Below are 8,088 nucleotides of genomic sequence, written 5' to 3'. Positions count from 1 at the left end.
ATGTCGCTATGTATACATTGTTCTTGGAGTCTGCAATGGTAGAGCATTTCTGGGCTGTTAGGGCCTTTTACCTAAATATTTTCTCCCCACTGCACAGGTGCAGCTCCACTGGAGTGTAGCAATGTTAGGCACCAGCTGCTGCTATCTTTACATTTTGGTCCTCCAGCTGCTTACATGGGGTTGGATGAAAGGATGGTAAAAATACCCTGTTTTGTCTATACTAGTGCTCTCACCATTGCTATCACTGGTGGAGTTGCACCTGTGCTAGTGGAATGGTGGGAGATTTAAAAAGGCTAATGCTGGCAAGTTTTAGTTGTTTTAAAGAGATTGATTAAGGTAAAGGTTACTCAGTATCTTATCTATATTTTGCTCTTAAAGCAAAGATCATTAAAGTGAGGGCCCAATCCTGCGCAGGGAGAATTATGACTTCAGTTGGCAGTTTATCTGAAGAATACTAGATTAGGCCTTGAGTGAATGCATAAATGAATGTTTAAGATTACTGTGCTGGTGGTGGTGATGGGGAGTCTCAATTTATAAGAAATCTCTTATTTTCTTTAATCCAATAACAGTTTTCTCTGAGCATTGTACAAGGTTGGTGCTAAATAACTTTAAAAAGACAGCAGTGTGGAAGGTTAGTTTTATTGGAAAAATCAATATGCTGCATATGCTTCCATCATTATGGCCAAAAATTCTTCTGATTGTGAATTCAGAGCTTTATAAACTGTTTTATAGAAGTGGAAAATGTGGTCATCTTCCAACATGAATACACACACACACACACACGCATACTTTCACAAAGTGCAGTATTTGTACTGCCAAGTTTTATTCTTGCATTTAGCAGCCTAAATATTGCTCTTTCCATCCCTATCGTTGTGATATAATTATGTCTGGCCTCCATAGTGTTCATTGTGTTTCCAATAATACTAAAAAGTTCAGAAATAACCAAGTTGTCAGGAACTAACGGTGACTCTTGACAAGACTCATGTAAACCTAACTAAAAATGGAAAAAGAGTTCACTTGTCAAAAATAGAATTATGTGAATTCATTTTTTCTTTCTCCTCCTATCAGATTTATTTCTTGTAATGCATTTCAGGATTTTTAAAGAGAGATGGTCATTTCACACACGTACCTCCTCCCCATTCCTGAGACCAAAAATGGCCTTTTAAAATCAATGGAAGGAATCTGATCTTCACTATCAAGAGCTTTCAGTTCTTCTTATCCTTTAAAAATTAGGAGTTTTTTTTCTATGTTTTTTAATAGAAAAACTGGAGCATGGCTATTATCTACAGAGCTTGAAAGAAAGGCACGCTCCAGTGAATTCTGTATAACACACCAGTTCTTTTTAGGCTGGAAGTAATGGCAGTCATCTGATTTTGTTTAAAATATATAAAAAGACTATGATTCAAAGAAAGAGGAATCTCAATACTTGACTGGTTTCTAAACAGACATTTTGAGCTCTAATGGGCTCCCCTTTCTTATTTCAAAGAAAGCTGTTCAGATGTAAAAGCTTTTAAATACTGTACATATAAACAAATATATCAGTGAGTTCAATCCAATTTATTTGGGGAAGCGGTTTGCAAAAGGAGTACATGTAGACATTTCTTTTCATGAAAATATGAATCATCTGATCGCGGGACCACTCAACACGCAAAACTCTGATTGATATGAGAGGGCTGGCAGAATCAGGTGCTTGGCTTCTGATCCACAGAGGGGTGGAGTGGCTGCAATGCCCATTAGCTTTATTGACTCAGCACCTATCAGGATCGAATTCTCTGAGTGCGTGGATGGGCCTGTGTCATAATGTGTACGTTAAAAGGAAGGGTCAAATTCTGTGTTCGTGTTAATTGGCACAGTCTCTGACTTTAGTGATGCTGCACCAGTTAACACCGGCAAGGAATTTGGCTCTAAGTATTTTGGCCATGAATTGAAGATCAAAAGTATCTCTTACTTTATTTTAGGGTCAAATTCCTCTGTACTAACTAAGCAAAATAACTGGATAACTGGAGCATAAAATGTTTTAATTAAATAATTATTTTCCCCGTTAAGTAACCATATATTTATGTGTGCTTGTGTTATGTTGCACCATATGGTTTCAGAAAACATCCACTTTTCTCTGTCTCATTTTGGAGCGAGTTCCTGTAACATTTATGTATAATAAAAAGTTCAATCCTGAAGTTCTAACTCAGGCAGAACTCCCATCCCATTGCATGAATCAAAACTGAGGATCAGACCAATTGACTTTTATTTAGGCAGCCCCATAAATGTGCACTTTAAGACTTTTCATTTATAGTATAAGTCCCGCTGGTCATAAAATAACTACAAGAGAGACAAGGTGGATGAGGAGAATATCTTCTATCTTACCAACTTCTGTTGGTGTAGAGACAAACTTTCAGGCTTCATAGTGCTCTTCTTCAGGTCTTGAGGAAGAAAACGAAGTTGTCCAAGATAAATATAAGGTGGGACAGATTAAACATAAGGGGTTTACATATGTTTTGGAGACCACTGAAAACAAAGTGGGCAGAAAACACTATGCAGATATAGGAGAATGGAGGGTAAGTAGGCAGCAGGGTGTATTCCAAGTTATTTTAATGGGCTGTAAATGGGCTGTTTTAATGGGCAGTGTCTTTGTTAAGTCCATAGTTTTTAGTGTCTAGCAGAGTTATGAATTTATGTTTCCAGGCTGATATTTGAAAAGTAATCTGCAGGTTTCTTTTGAGGAGGACTGAGAGGTCCCAACTTGTTTTTAGCTCAGACACTCTGGTTACCTTCCCAGACCTGAAGAAGAGCTCTGTGAAGCTTGAAAGCTTGTCACTTCCACCAACAGAAGTTGGTCTGATAAAAGATATTGCCTTGCCCACCTTTGGTACCCTGGGACGAACACAGCTACAACACTGCAAACAGAAAATAACGATGGAATTTTAAAATTAATCGTTTTCATATCTAAGCAACAGCTCAGGCATACTAGACTTTTCTCTCTTACGGTCATCGAAAAGAAAATACTTGCTAAAATAATTCTTGAAAGCATTCTTTTAATATTTAATATTCAATCTGTGGATGATTTATTTTATCCACAGAAAAAGTTGTACTTAGTGGGGGGGAAAACAAGACCAAGATCATACAGACCAATGAGATTAAACGTAAATTTCTTTTTGATCACAATTAAACAGAAAAATATTTTTAGTATCTTATTTGGTAAACAATGTATTTAGGCCCAGATCTTACAAATACTCAGGCTACGTCTTCACTAGAAACACTGCAGTGGCACAGCTATAGCACTTCAGCTCCATTGATGTAGTGCTTCAGTGTAGATGCTCAGTATAGCAACAGGAGGGGTTCTCCCATCACTGTAGTTCAGGGGTGGGCAAACTTTTTGGCTCAAGGGCCACATCGGGGTTGCACAACTGTATGGAGGGCCGGGTAAGGAAGGCTGTGCCTCCCCAAACAGCCTGGCCCCCGACCCCTATCCGCCCCCCCCACTTCCTGCCCCCTGACTGCCCCCCTCAGAATTCCCAACCCATCCAATCCCCCCTGCTCCTTGTCCCCTGACTGCCCCCTCCCAGGACCCCCCTGCTCCCTGTCCCCTGACTGCCCCGACCCCTATCCACACCCCGCTCCTTGACAGCCCCCCCCCCGGGTCTTCCACCCCCTATCCAACCGCCCTCTGCTCCTAGTCCGCGACCACCCCCTCCCAGGACGCCCCCGCCCCTAACTGCCCCCCCGGGATCCCACCCCCTTATCCAATCCCCCCTGCTCCCTGTCCCCTGACTGTCCTTCCGACCCATATCCACCCCACTGCTCTCTGACAGGTGCCCGGGACTCCCACTCCCAACCCTCCCTGTTCCCCATCCCCAGACCGCCCCCCCAGAACCTCCACCCCAACCAACCGCCTCCTCCTCCCTGACTGTCCCCCAGTACCTCCTGCTCCCTTACCCAACCCCCCTGCTCCCCGCCCCCTTACCAGCAGCAGGATCTCGCAGCTGTGACACCCCGCCAGAACCAGCTGCGCTCCTCACGCTGCCCAGCGGGAGCGGCGGGCCAGAGTACGGCCTGCACGGCAGCGTGGCATGGCTGCGGGAGAAGGGGGACAGTGAGGGAGGGACTGGGGACTAGGCTTCCCGGCTGGGAGCTCAGGGGCCGGGCAGGACAGTCCGACAGGCCGGACGTGGCCCGTGGGCCGTACTTTGCCCACGTCTGCTGTAGTTAATCCACCTCCCGAGAGGTGGCAGCTAGGTTGATGGAAGAATTCTTCTGTTGATCTAGTGCTGTCAGCATACCTACGTTGGTGTGCATTTTTCACATCCTTGACTGACTTACCTAGGCTGACCTGACTTTTTAGTATGACCTGGCCTTAAGTTCATGCTTCACTTTATTGTGGGTAGTCCCATTGACTTCAATGACTTCTGTGGACTGCTCACAGTGAGTAAATTAAGCATGTGACTGAATCTTTGCAAGACTGAGGCCTTATTTTAATAATATTGTTACTGTAGCTTTAAAGAGTCTTAGATGTTAGAGATGGGAAATTAAAAAAACAACTACTACTATTAGATCATAGCATCTATACAACAGATAGTAGGTTATACATGTTGGTATCATTCAGGGCTCTTCCAGCAACAGGTATGAAATAAACTGTGTGTTTCTAACACTAGTTTAGAAGCTAGTCATTGTAATATTATAAAAAAGTGTTCTTCTGATTTTCTCTGTTAATGTCCTATTTAATTGTATAAAGTCTGTTGTTGCCTATCTGACTTTGAGTAAATAATAATAGCTTAATAAACACACTCTAAACAAAAAACAAACTATTTATATAACAAAAGTTGAGACAAAGTGCCAAAAATATGGGCATTATCTCTGTACTGAAGCTCATAAGGTCTATTGTATAAATACCTACTCTACCTTATTTTACAATGTTCCTATAACGGCTTTGCTTTGTTTAAAAAATGTTTTGTTTATACAAGCTGTAAACATGTATTCACATGTTTAAACTAAGCTTTTTCCTCTTTTTTTCTAAAAGGAAAAACTAATCCCAAAGCAAAGCAAGATAAAGGAAAAGAAGGAAGTCCATTATTTTAATATTAAGGTTGTAACACACCAGTAAAGTCCAGTAAATTTAAATGCTAGATCATGCATTGTTCTTCTGATGCAGATGAACTGAAAAGTTTTTCTTCTGCCCAGATGCGAGTTCAAGGTACAGAGCTGCTTCTGCAGTTGCTGGTGATCTCACTAACACTTAAAACAGAAGATGTTGCTGAACTCCTTGCTATGTTTTAGGCCTTTGTGAGGTTGTCAATTGTTGCAGAGGAAAACATGGAACCCATATCGTCAAGGTGATTTGCAAAAGAGAATAGGAAATTTTGTGCCTTTTTTTGGCTTATAGAGAAGACCTAAGAGTGCAGTTGTGTTTTTTTTTCCGATGTGCATACATTAGAAATTCAGGTTTTGTTTATCGTATTTTTCCTGAAATACTCTATGGAGAACTGGTAGGATTATGTTATTAGTGGTGTCATACAATTAAGCCAGACTAATTCAGCAAGGAAGTGATTTATAATGAGACTGTATAAAACTATTTGTCTTTTTGTCTTATCCTAGCTCCTGTTTAACTCAAAGCATTAGGAGAAGAGAGAAGTTTGTTAAAGATTCAGCATCTCCCCCTCTTCAGTTAAGGGCTCTCAAAATATAGCTAAGACCCTCAACAAATCCACCAACAACATCAGGGAATACTAGACTCGACATTTCTGGTACTGTTGGTTTATGGTAGAATACGGGGGGTGGGGGAAAGATGAACAAGCAGAAAATTAAATAAAAAAATTCAGGTCATCTTTATACATCAGAAAACAATGAAGGTCCCAAACTCTTGGTTTTCTCCTTTCCCCCACATATCCTGGTCCTGGTTAAATCTGGAAATCTATGTGAAGCAGGAAATATTTCAGTCATTCAGCTATTCTGTTTTATAGCATTCACCAAAATCTTACTGGATGTTGTGAATTAGTAAGTGAATTAACGTGATTTAAAAAACCCAAAGATAATACTTCACCAAATACACTTTGTTCTTCTGACTGTTGTAGTTCAGCTTTAATTATTTGTGATAATTTTTTACAATATAAACCTTTAGTCATTTTAGCAGTATGACAACTCAGACTTTGCGGACAGTTGAGAGGACAGCTTTTGTACAGATTGGCTTGATTCTGCACTGTTAATGTTAGTGAATTTTTTTCCATTGCCTAGAATGGGAGAAGGGTCAAGATGTCAGTGAGGCTCTACTCTAGGGACTGTTGTTTTTTTTTTTTTTTAATTTATACATACATTCTTTTTTCTGTTCTTAGATCATACATGACCACATTTTAAGCTCTCTCCAGTTCACCTTTTAATATCCTTTTCATTACACCTACTTCAGGGATCACATATTTGTCTCTGAGCTACCTACTGTGCTATCCAGACTGCTAACATAATAAGTTCGTTCGGACTTGCTCTTGGTTATATGTATACTTTTTTCTTTTACAAATTGTTACAAAATTGTGCATATGCAAGAGGTGTTGTCTTTAAATATATCCAATATCTGGTTACTTCTTAAAAGCAGCTGAGCCCTTTAATTCACACTGTGGGCTAATACATGGGAGTGGGGGTGAAAATTCCTAACTAGCAAACCCAGGGTTGCTTGGATGAGACCACCATCTGGCCAGTGGGGATGCTGCTCGTTAGGCTGAATGACATTGGCAGTAGGACTGATGCAGTGTTGTAGCTGTGTTGGTCCTAGTATATTAGAGAAACAAGGTGGATGAGGTAATATCTTTTATTGCACCAATTTTTGTTGGTGAGAGAAATTACACAGACCTGGAAACAGACCTGAAGAAGACCTCTGTGTAAGGTTGAAATCTTGTTCCTCACACCAACAGAAGTTGGGCCAGTAAAAGATACTACCTCTCCCACCTTGTCTCTCTGATTGGTAGTAGGAGACTGACAGGATTCCAATGGATTGACAAGCCATGCAGGTACACATGGCAGGTTGAGTCTGATGGTGCATGGAGGAGCTTTTTAACTCCTTCCTGCTTGGGGTGGGAGTCTGCCCCACCTCATCTGGTTTTAAATCAACATTTATACATTGTTACAATATTCTACATAATCTGTAGAACAGGCTGACCTATTAATTATGAGAAAAATTCATCTCTCTATAGAGGGACAGCAGAAAGCTTATATATGATTTAAGTCAGATTTTCATAGGTATTTAGGTGTCTTGAGATACAAATAACTGCCTAGCAGAATTTTTCAAAAACACTTAGGCACCCAACTTATTTAGGTGCTTTTGAAAATTCCACTAGGAGCTTGTCTACTTCTTAAGGTTCCTAAACACCTTTGAAAATCTAGTCCCTTGTCTCTTCACAGGAGTAAATTTCACCCTGTGAATAATTATTACAATGATTAGCTCTTTTTCTGGGTAGTGAATTGACTGCAAGTCAATTCTATTTTCTATTGTTATAGTTGTTTTTATTTTAAAGATTTGGCGTAAATCATCTCAAGGAATCTTTTTCAGCCTGTTTGTGGTTTGTGAGCTATTCATTTTGATTATTTACTGTTCCTTGTGTGAATGATAGATTACTTATGTCACGTGGTCTTATTTCTTCTTCCTGATTGGATTACTGAAACTTGTTCAGCCTGGGAATAACGAGTAATGAACTTTCATACTGAATTTTTAATTTGAAATGTGAAAATTTGTGAAACTTTTGGGATTCATTAACATTTTTGCAAGTACCCCCATGGTTGTCAAAGTACTGCAAATAACAAGTAATATGACCCCATGAATCATATCAAAATGAGTTCAATGACTGTATTCATGAAATTTTTCTCCAGTCTGTGTTTAACTCTTCAGTATCCTCTGATAGTGTTTATTGCTGGTTAGATAGGTAGTACCACAGCCACAAGATAGGAGACTACAGGATTTCGAAGCACATTTAGGCTGATATGCACTATTGGCTTCAAGTGACTCACACTGTGTTAAGAACAAGGGAGAAGATCAGAGGTTGCTTAGCAGTGATTAAATCTTATTTTGTAGTTATCAGATAGATTTGCAAATATGGCATTCCTATCTTAGATACT

The 8,088-nt window shown here is 40.0% G+C and overlaps 1 long non-coding RNA gene across 6 annotated transcripts in view; it reads left to right on the top strand.

The window, feature by feature from the left end:
- The window catches only part of LOC135981662 (uncharacterized), a 222,574-nt gene that overhangs the window by 183,767 nt on the left and 30,719 nt on the right, over positions 1-8,088 (top strand). The window contains exon 6 of one of the 6 annotated variants that reach the window (XR_010598802.1): positions 5,587-7,088. The exons of the other annotated variants lie outside the window; for them this stretch is intronic. This is a non-coding gene — a long non-coding RNA (uncharacterized LOC135981662). Of the gene's footprint in view, positions 1-5,586; positions 7,089-8,088 lie in introns of those variants that run through there. 6 annotated transcript variants of the gene reach the window in all.

This window comes from Chrysemys picta, chromosome 2 (genome assembly GCF_011386835.1).
Source record: "Chrysemys picta bellii isolate R12L10 chromosome 2, ASM1138683v2, whole genome shotgun sequence".
Taxonomy (NCBI): domain Eukaryota; kingdom Metazoa; phylum Chordata; order Testudines; family Emydidae; genus Chrysemys; species Chrysemys picta.
This window is presented reverse-complemented; position numbering and strand designations above follow the sequence as displayed.